Source organism: Egretta garzetta, unplaced genomic scaffold (assembly GCF_000687185.1).
Source record: "Egretta garzetta isolate BGI_Z169 unplaced genomic scaffold, ASM68718v1 scaffold214, whole genome shotgun sequence".
Taxonomy (NCBI): domain Eukaryota; kingdom Metazoa; phylum Chordata; class Aves; order Pelecaniformes; family Ardeidae; genus Egretta; species Egretta garzetta.
Window position 1 is genome coordinate 572,184 of NW_009259491.1, and position 10,991 is coordinate 583,174.

General features: G+C 52.6%; 1 protein-coding gene across 1 annotated transcript in view; it reads left to right on the forward strand.

Moving 5' to 3' along the window:
- Positions 1-5,086: 5,086 nt before the first annotated feature.
- The window catches only part of PKIG (cAMP-dependent protein kinase inhibitor gamma), a 12,350-nt gene continuing 6,445 nt past the window's right edge, over positions 5,087-10,991 (forward strand). The window contains exon 1 of the mRNA XM_009637333.2: positions 5,087-5,154. The gene's annotated coding sequence lies outside the window, so the exon portion shown is untranslated. The remainder of the gene's footprint in view (positions 5,155-10,991) is intronic.

Here is a 10,991-nt window from a genome sequence, read left to right on the forward strand (position 1 = left end):
ACGGCGGCTGTTCCACTGGGGAAATAACGCCGTTCGGTACTGGCGGCGGAGGGGTAGCAGGGAGAGCAGTCCCGGCCTCTAGAAACCACGAAGGACCGTGGATGGGTGGCCCCCGTGGGGATTCCTGGCCTCACTCTGACATGTGTCCATTTATTCCGAGCGACTTGCCGGGGGGAATCCCTTACAGCGTTGGGGCGTCTCTGTGCTCGCACGGGAACGGACGCCGGCCTGCGGGACAGGCGCCCAGCGTGCCATCCGTGTGGTGCCCTGGTCTGAATCCATCCTTAGGGCTGTTGGGAGCTGTGGGGCTGCCCAGGGCTCCCCTTCGAACTGCGGGCATGAACGGGAGTTTTGCAGAGCACGGTGGTGGAAGCGGGCTCGGAGACTCCCTGGCATCCAGCTTTCCAAGCAAATGTTTTAAAAGGCAAAGACTTGGGATAAAAAAAGAACCGCTGTGTGGTGGTATTCTAAGGAAGCTTTGCAAATTCCTCCACCTCGGAGCTGTGTGCCTTTCTTTCCTCTCTCTGGATTCCCCTAAGCAGCTGGTAGCGAGCCGCGGTGGTGAGCTTTCACATGCATGCAATGCCTTGGCCCCAAAGGGGTGTTTGGGAAACATTTTTCTTTGCTCAGGGTGGGTAAATGGTTCTGCAGAACAAGAGCCAAGTTTAGCTGCTAACCCAGAAGCAATGCCCTGGGTGGCTGGGCTGGTGATTCAAACGAGGAGGAGGACATGCTGGGGTCAGAGGAGCAAGAGGCAGCCGCAGTGGGGATGCTGCGGCAGCTCAAGGGGGAGAGGAGCGGGGATGGCTTGACTGGGTGGCAGAGCCCCTCAGGTGGTTGCAGCCCCTCAGGCTCTGGGCTCACAGTGAGGTTGGGGTGCCTGGCTTGGATAGCTGTGGGGCACACCTTGGCTTCCGAAACTCTTGGCTGGAAAGGGCCACCGTGCTAATGTGTGGCCACCCAACTGAGAAATTGTCGTGTTTCTATTCTCGTGAGGAATGATGTTTGGGAAAGAAGGATGCATAAAGAGATCCTCAGTGCCTGGATTAATTTGTAGTGCAGATGTAGGTTAAATGGCCATTTACAAACATGGATGCACCAGTAGTGCTTAATACACCTCGAGCACAGAACAGGGCACTGAGTCCTTCAGACAGAGTCCCCCGTGGATGTACGAGTCCCCCATGCCATCATTTTCAGAGACACGTTCCAGAGAGTGCGGACTCAGATGCCTCAAAGAACTGGAGACCATTAAATATAGTGCATCGGCTCCCAGTGCAGGCAGCTTGGTCATGAAGAGATGGAAACCCAAGAACACTCATAGCCATGCATCATCCAGCCACCCGCTATTTCTGTACTCAGTGGCTGATTCTGAGGTCTACAGGCACGTGGTGAGCTAGAAGGCAGAGTTTTGCTTTTTTCCTTTGTCCTCTTATTTCAAAGAAAAGTAAATCTGCTTTTGAGCCTGCTCAGAGGAATACCCACAGGCATACAACCCTGCCCCCCCAAAGTAACTGTGGCAAATGTTTTCCAAGTTGCTAACATTTCCTGATCTCCCACATTTCAGAGCCAGTTCCTGCAGCATTCTGCTGTGCATTAATCCCTCCAGCCTGTCTGGGCCACCAAACACCAGCGTTATTGCTATTTTACATGGGTTACACACAAAGCAGATTATTTTCCTGGGCTCATACAAGTCTGGCAGAATCAGGGATGAATCTGCAAGTCCATAAGGAACAGCAGGAGCTTCGACCCAGCTTTTTGTTTGCCTTTCTGTGCCACCCTGTTCCAGTCTCTCCCATTTTCACATTCAAAGCCTGAACCCAATTGTTTCTCCACACTACTAAGGTTTTCCTTAGCGTCACCAAAGCTGTACATATGGACTGATCCAGAAAATGAATTTTCCATCACAGTACCCATTTTAGAGAGGGTGAGGGAGAAAAAAACCCCCATGCTTCTGGTTGTCTCTAGCCCATGTCTAGAAAAAGCTAAGTCATAAAGGGAGCTGCTCCCAAGGCTTCCCGGCACCAGCCAGTGAGACGGGAAGGTTGAGCTGTTGTGTGGACTTTGGCCACAGCTCCTCACGACACAGCCACTCAGCTGGCACCTGCAGCGCAAGCAGGAAGAACAGCAGTTGGATGGTGAACCACCCCGTGCTCTGGTTCCAAACTCTTGCTCCTCTCGAGCCTACGGGGATAGGTATCTTACACCAGCGGCTTCTGATTTGCACAGCGAGTTCCCAAACGCTTCCTTCCCAGCACATCCCAGAGAGGCTTGGTGCTCTTTGCACAGCTCCTCCATGCTGGCTTGCATGCAGGCATGTTGCTGGTCGCAAGCCGCTGCCTTGGGAACTCCCTGGCGGGCGCCGAAATACCAACATTTGTTGATATTTGCAGTGACGTAATAAGCCAAACATATCCCCACCAGAGCGTCATCAACTTTACTAGAATTAGTGTTTCCAGAAAGTGTAATTAATCTGTGGTGCTCATTGCCATGAGATATCGCTGAACAAAGAGCTCAGAAGGCGTTTTAATAGATAGCAGGTAGTGCTCTCAGTAACAAAGCAATCCCGGGTATGATTAAGAGGATATTGCATTTTAAGGGTTATAAACCCCCCCTGGTTCAGGGTAATTAGTAAATGATGAAAAACATTCCACTACAATTACATCTTTTCTTGCACCTCTGATGCCAAGGCTGCCAGCTGCTGCTGGGGACAGGGCACTACATGAGGGAGGACTGGGCTCCTGTCCTGCTCAGCGACGCATGCAGCCGCTTGTTTACCCAGGAGTCCAGAGAGGCGAGAACGACCTTCTCTCTGCTGCCATCACCTTGCTTGAAAGCAGAGAGGATTTCCTCTCTGGATCAAAAGCAGCACCAGAACAGCTGTTGTGTAGAATAATGCCGAATTCTGCCAAAAAGCATTCTGGGTTCATTTGGAACGTATAAGAGCACTGAGTTTGTTTTGTGTGCTTGTTCCTGTTGGGTAACGGCTGATAAACACAGAGGGAACCTGAACCCCAAACGTGTGCATCATGCTGATGCCCTTGTGGTTCATTCCTGGTGGGTTATGGATGTTTAGCTATGCCATTACCATTTCCACAGGGGTCCCAAAACAACCTGTGCTACCTTGATGGATTATAGGCTTAGATTAGGAAATGTAAAATGGTCCTTAACAGGTTACTACAGCCCATCCTTAGTCACACTGCATGGACTTATCCGCCTCACCACCTTTACATCCCCAAACTCTCTGCGTGGGATATTGCCTGGCCTTTGCACAGCCGGACCTTCAGAGCTCTGCCCATCGCCCCAGGAGCAGCAGGACGGGATGAGCCCAGGATGGAATGAGCCTTTGGGGATGGAACAAGGGGTCCAGCTTCAGATTTGCGGACTCCAGATCCCCAAGCAAGGGCTGTGGGGAGAAACGGCTAGCCAGAGCCAGGGCTTCAGGGTTGGGAAGCCAATACCAGTTGCTAAAGTGTTTCTGTCTCCCAAATCAGCTTTTTTCAAGAGAAAATGGGGGTTCCCCCCCACATCCCATCAGGAACAGGGCTGCTCAGTGATAACTTCTTCAGAGCATCCTTGCTCCAATTTGCTTTAAGCCTCTCCTGGCAGAGGGCCACGTATTTTGAGATATTTTGCAACACATCTGAAGTGCTGGAGGTTTAACTGTTTGGGCTGCGTAACACACGAGCCAGAGCAAGGCAGGAAGGCAGAGGGAAAATAAAGACGCGTGGATTTCCAAAGCTGGCTTTCTTCCTTCCTGCTTTTGTTTGCCTGCTTGGTGCCCCAAATGGGTGATGCATATTCCCAGAGTTGTGGGAATACTGTTTCTTTTCCGTTCCAGTGTTTCCAGTAAGCACTTGACTGTAAATTGGGGTAAACACTAACAAAAGTGTATTGTTAAATCCCCATGTCTTTGTCTGGCTACTGTCATGATCATAATTAGTATTTTCCACTTCTGTAAGCCTGTCATCTGCAGATCTGAAAATGCTTTACAAATATTTGAAGCATCTAGCGCGGGGAGTGAGTATTAATAGCTCCATTTAACAGATGGGCAAACTGACACACAGAAGCAGCAAGTGCCCTGTCCTTGAAGCAGGGCCAAAGCCAGCAAGTAGTCAGCTCCAACAAGTAGGGAGTTTTAAAAGTGGGTCAAAAAAATAGAGAGGCTGTAGATCTGTCCCAGCTTGGAAAATTATGGGGAACTGTTCTAGTCAGAGTGGTGCTCAACCCAGATGGGCCAGACAGATGAATTGTTGGATGCGCTGCTGCTTATACGGTTAAATGGTTCATCTCTTGCTTTCTGTTCTGCTAATATTTGTCCCTGGGACAATGTGAAAAAAACAGCCCATGATGTTCCAAAAAGTCTGAAAGCTGAAACAGCTGCTAAAATAAGCAAGTGTCTTGTTGGCTGGGCTCTGCAGGTCAGGAGATTGCAATGCACCCGCAGATGTTAAGGCCACAGAGGAAATGTCTTTGAGTGGGGCTTGGGGACAGGGGGAGGTGGTACAGCTGTGCACAGACAGCAAAGAAACCCAAGGAGCAGAAGACGGACGAAGCAAGGTGGCTAAAAGTACCAGATCAAACTTCCCCTTCTGCCTCAGAGAAGCTGACATGGGAGTTTCACTTCTTTAAAGGGCAGTGGAGCTGCAAACCAAGACTCGGTTGTGCTCTCAAGGCAGTGGCCAGGTCGCCCGGTGGCGCAGGTCAGGAGATGCAAGTCGCTTCGGTGCTCCCCAGCACGCCCGCGTGACGTTAACAAAAGGAGAAGCAAAACCAAAGAGAACTTCTCTGTGAAGCCAGGCCCCCGGCTGGACTTTCCTTGCTCTTAGACACAGCAGGCCAAATCTCTGCCAGCACAAACCCTCCCGAGAAGGTGCCACATGAATATCACCGGCCCGCAGCCCTTTGTGTGGCGTCTCCCTGCTCACCAAGCCAGGCTCCAGCTGAGCCTGGTGGGCAGAGCCCTGCCAGGCCCCGCGTCCCCTTTGCTGCCCTGGTCACAGATGGCGGAAAAAGCAGCTGAGCTTTATGCTTCCCAATAAAAGTGCACATAAGGTTTTCTTACGTTTATTTTCTTTTCCTTCCCCAGAAGCTGCTGCCCTGCTGCGTATGAAGCTTGTTTGAAGTCATGTCCAGAAGGAAAGTCAACTAAATCAGGTAGGGATTCACGCTGTGGATGGATACAATTTTTAGTCACCAGGAGATATTACATACACAGGAAAGGGTTTTTTCCTTCCTGTTTCATAGAATCATTTGACCTCCCTCTGTATTCTGAATTACTAGATGCTAGAAAGCTGCTAAGAGGAAAAAAATATCAACAATTCTGCTGTAATGACTTTCCTGCTGTATTTTCCATACTTCACAGCCATGTACTTTTACCAAGCCACGTTCCAATGCTGCCCTAAGGGCAGCCCCTTGTGCAAGCCGTGCCCCATGGCCTCTCCCCTGCCAGCGACGGGGATGTTGTGTGCAAATCCTGCTCACAGGCTGCCCGCGCGCTTTGCACGGGAATGTTGTTTGCCCGTACATAACCGTGTAAGCAAGTTTTGCTCTGTGTGGAGGGCCAGCCCAGCAAGATCCAGGGAACCCCCAAAGCTTAACCTCTTGTGGCGCTTGTGTAAGTGGCAGATCCGCCAGCTCAGGCAGTCCTTGCTGGGGTTTCAGTCCGCTGGCTCCTGCGCTCAGAGCATCTCCTCAGTCCCCAGGTCACCTTGCTGCTGTCTCTTGTTCCTGCACTGAGCTTCCCCTTACACAGAGCTGCCACGGCCGTGTTTGCAGACCTGGCAACCCAGGATCTCAGGACTCTTTAGTGCATGTAGACATTCCTCCTGCAGGACTGGTCTCGTACCCAGCATCTTTCCCATGTACGTTAGAGGCACCCCATGTCCTTCTACACCCAGGCATTTTATGGTCCTCATTTCAGCAGACCATAAAAGAGATGACAATTCATTTCATTAGAAGCTTTCCCTTTTCTGAGACTTTAACTCACCGTGATTACTGAGCATCCCCAGTGTAATGCTACAGGCATGTCTCGAGTGCCGCTTCAGCTCGTGTCTCCATGCCATATCCCTGGTGACTTATGCAGATTTACCCTGCCTGCAGAAGGGATCAGAAGCTGCTGTCACCTGACACAGATGTACAAAAATTCTCCAGCCATCACAGAAATATTCAGAGAAGGGGGTGTGCAGGCCAGCAGAGCTTTCTCTGCCCAGGTGAGGATCCCAGCAGGGTCGCACAGCCAAAGTGCTCATTTCAGTGGGTAACAGAAGCACGGGGCCACCGAAAGGGCTTAGCTTAGCCACCTCTCGCTGCCAGCCGATTTATAACTCCTATGCTTGCCATTTCTATTGTCTGTAAAGCACCAGTAGCACCGTCCCGGCCGCCTAATCCTTCTCACCGGTCCCAAAGTCAGATCTTCCCCCACCCCCGTCTTCCCAGGCAAGCAGTGCCCCTGCCCTGGGCCAGGAGTCCTACGGGTGGCTTTCTGCTGTGCAGGCAGCAGAGCTAAGCCTGCCTTTGCTAATCAGCCTCATTCCACAGTGACGCTCTTAAGAGTTGCCCTGGCTATTTTTAGGCACCACTGGGAGCTGCCAGGGCTCTCGCACCTCGGGAGGTTTCACAGCTTCTCACTCAGCCCCTTACACCACACCGAGTCAGAAGGACTCTTTGGATGCAAGTTGCTATGGGGTTGTGCAAGCCTGGATGAGGAAAAGCCAAGGCAGGTGGCCCTCAGCTTCATCCACCCTGTGCTAGGCAGAGCCTCCTCAACTAGCAGCAGCCAAAACTTCATCGTTAGAGCCTGTACAATGCCTCTTCCCAGCTAAACTCCTATTCCCAGCCATGCGAGCACTGCTTTCACACAGCAACAGAGCTCAGCTCCTCAAATCACAAAGAAAAGCTAGACAAAATTGCTCTTTTCCTGCTAGGCATAAAAATAAAGACTCATCCTCACTTACCTCTGTCCTTGGAGAAGAGTCTTCCTCTACCCAAAACTAGAGCTATCCCATCAAAACCTGTTGTGGCTTCCCCTTCCTTCATAGGTGACAAGGGCATCTGTGCTAGAACGTAGCCCCAGCTGCATCCCCTCTGCATGCACTTGACTTCTCCTTGCCCAGGGAAGCCTGCAAGATGTTGGGGAGGTTGTGCTGGGGGTGAGCATCCCTGGGCCAGGCATTCAAGTGGGGTTTGAGAAGGTGATGCTCACTCAAGAGGTCAGTGCCTTGGTGTTGTCAGAAGAGCTGTGCGACCACTGGGGAGTTTCCCGCCTTTGAGGTGAAATCCAACAGGGACTTTTCTCCCTGAATGATTTGGGGGACCACAGGGAACCCAAGTCTGAAGGGGATCCCCACTGCAAAGGAAACCACCCGATGGCCCAGGTGTGGTGGCTGTGTCCGCACATCACAAGCAGGGGCTTGAGTCTTCCTGGAAAATGCCTGCAACAGCAACCGTGAGGCTTTTGCAGCCGAAGGATTTAAAGTGCCTGGGCTGTGGTTCATCTGCTTTGCAAGTTCAGGCATTAGCAGATCTTTCATGCAGTCACTGGTTGTGTTCATGTAAAAATATGTTGACATAGAAAGGCAGTTAAATAAGAAGTTGGGAGAAAATAAAAGTAATGGAGAAGGGACTTGTACCCTCATAGTCCTTACAGCTTTGAAAGGGCCTCTGCAGGGGACAGAGGGGCCCGTGGGTGCTGGCTCACAAGGCGATGGGTGCTCATGGCTGTGCTGGGGGGACAGAAGGGCTTTGGCTCGCTGCTCTTTGCTGTGCAGAAGTCAGAGAGCTGTGTCCACCCACTGCGAGCCTGGCCTGAAGGCGTGAAAAATGGGGGGGAGAAAGGTGCAAGCGTGCCTCACCCAGCTCTGCCACCCCATCCCCTGGAGAGATGTGCGTCTTTCAGAGGTGGGGAGGGGAACCGGAGTGCCCTGCCTGATTTATTAGCACCTCGAAGATGTGGGATGTGAAAAACAAGCTCGACCTGGGAACAAAACAAAAATACAACTGCTGTCACGGCAACTGTCTCCAGATGTACAAAGAGACCAATTATTTCCATTAATCAACTTAGTGAGAAGCTGCAGAAGAGGCTTAAGCTGCAGCCGAGGCTTGGTGCTGAGGGGAGGGAGGAGCAGAGAGCTCCATCAAACCCCGGTTGCCAAGGCAAACCATGATTCCTTCTGTGGCAGAGGATTTTTGGAGCAGACGCTCAGCACCCATGCCCTGCAGGGACTGGCTGGGGGAACACGAGGGCTTTGGCTCGCTGCTCTTTGCTGTGCAGAAGTCCTGTGTCCACCCACTGCGAGCCTGGCCTGAAGGCGTGAAAAATGGGGGGGAGAAAGGTGCAAGCGTGCCTCACCCAGCTCTGCCACCCCATCCCCTGGAGAGATGTGCGTCTTTCAGAGGTGGGGAGGGGAACCGGAGTGCCCTGCCTGATTTATTAGCACCTCGAAGATGTGGGATGTGAAAAACAAGCTCGACCTGGGAACAAAACAAAAATACAACTGCTGTCACGGCAACTGTCTCCAGATGTACAAAGAGACCAATTATTTCCATTAATCAACTTAGTGAGAAGCTGCAGAAGAGGCTTAAGCTGCAGCCGAGGCTTGGTGCTGAGGGGAGGGAGGAGCAGAGAGCTCCATCAAACCCCGGTTGCCAAGGCAAACCATGATTCCTTCTGTGGCAGAGGATTTTTGGAGCAGACGCTCAGCACCCATGCCCTGCAGGGACTGGCAGAGGGGTGCCACCCATCCTGGCATGGGGATGCAGGCTGGCAGCGCCGCGTGGCCAGAGCTGGGCACCAGGCTGCCCTCCTGACAGATGGACGGATGGACGGATGTCTCCCTCCAGCTATCACCTACATGTCCTGATGCTAACGAGATCCTGGTGGCATGGAGCAATCCCCTTCCTCCTCCCCCGCTCCTCCCCAAGCCTTCCCTTCTCCCCTGGGGGCTGCAGCAGCGCACATAAGGACTCACCCTACCCCAATGCCAAGGGTCGGCCGTGATTTTGAAATCCAGCTGGAGCATCTGTTACGTCAACTGGGGGCTGGGCAGTGGCCAGGAGGATGTGGGGCAGCAGGAGGTGCCTTGGGACAGCAGAGACACTGCACTGGGGGTCCCTGGGGATGTGCTGAAGGCCAAGAGGGAGGGGAGGGTGTTTGGGGAGCTTGGTAGAGCTAAATGCAAGGCTTGTGAAGTCATAGAGAAGTTGGTCTAAGCCTAATCTTAAGTCTGAGGCTAAGCAATTAGTTACGAGTTCTACAGGCATTAAGTCATCTGTACTGTGAAACAAGGGCAAAGCAAAAAGGATCTGTTCATGAGCACCGAGCCTCAGTCCCCCTGCTGTATCTGCTCTCCTCCTATATGAATTCTAATTTTCCATTAAGTCCTAGAGAACCCTAAAAACTCTGTCCCTGCAAAACCACTGCAGTGGCTGGAGAAGCTGTGATGTCTACGCTGGCTGAATTCATTGTATTTAGTGTAAGAGCCAGCCGGTGCAGAGCTCTTACAAGGAATCCCACAGCAAAAGCCTTCCAAAAATACCAATGTGCCGTGCTCCACCCTGATGCCTCTCCACCGCCAAAGTGTGGTGAAGCTTTTCCATGCTTTTCTCACCTGGGAAGAAGCTGCTCAGCACAGGAGGTGGATGCCTGTGCCCTTGTAGGAGATCAGGCTGCTGCCGTGGTCCTGCCTGTTTCCTCACCCAGCTCGGCAGTTTGGAGCACATCGACTCTGGCCAGTAAGACCCAGCATCGCCACACTTTGGAGACCCAGCAGGAAAGCAGGGGAGCACTGTGCCTGGCACAGACCCTGTCACCAGCCTTACCAATGCTTGTGCATACGTAGCCGCTACCCGACTGGGCTCCTAAGAGGGCATCTACAGCTTCTGCTCGACTTCTGGCTGTGGATCTAGTGTGTGGGGGTCATGAGCCATAGTGAGGCCTTCAAGGCATGACCACAGGTCTAAAAATACTCTCTAACCCTGATAACACCGTTACAGAGCCCTCCTTCTTTGATGTGCAGCCCCTCATGCATGTTCCCAGACAAGAGTCAGTGGAAAATTTGCTGGAATTCCAGCTGGAAGTTGTCAGACAGTTGGTGGGAAACCCCCTGACCTCAAGTGCTGGCTTCAGCCCTGCAGGGGTTTTTTTCCCTCCTCGCTGGATGAGACTGTCCCAGCAGGAAACCTCACAGCAGACCCACAGGGAGCACAGAAATCCCGGTGCTCCCCTCTCTGTGCTCTACCAGGCCCCCCTCCGCAGTAAACCATCTTACACTGTAAATATTTTAAAAGCCCAGCAGGGCTGCTGAGTATATTTTGCTGTTGTTATGGATCCGTCCCCAGCAGGAGAGGTCTAATAATAGTCACTGTACCCTGGAATGAAAGGGCAAGGGGCACTGCACGGCGCAGTGAGAGAGCTCGAAGACGACCATACAGACTTCATGCCCTGCTCCCTGCAGGTTGGCAATGAAGGGATGCGATGCTTGAGCAGAAGAAGGGGGTCACATCCCTGTTCCCTGGCAGAACTTTGAAATTTCACCCCAGAAACACAGCAAGGTTTAGTGTGGCTTTGTAGTTTTATGACTCCAGAAGTTTGGGGTCCAAAAAAGAGCATTAGATCCTCTGGTGTGCCACCAGGCAGGTGGGTGAGCATGTCCCCGGCCGGGCTGTGGGACCAGGGGGCCATCTCCAACCAGAACCTGCAGCTGTTGGTCCCAACTGCCACTGGCAACGGGCTGGCGTGGGGCCACAGCCGGGCAGCAGCACCCCGGGACGTGAGTCTGCTGGGGCTCCTGCCCCCAGGGACCCTGGTGCCCCAGTCCCTGCCCTCGGGGTGCTGCCTGCTGTGGCTGCAGAGGGGGCCAAGGTGCAGGGCTCCCCTCCTTGGGTGTCCCAGGGGGACAGCACAGCAGGCTGAGCAACTGCTCCTGCTTGCCCGTAAGGAAGAGCAAAGTCTCTCAAGGAAAGCAGGGTGGGATCAGCCGATGATTCAGGCTTAG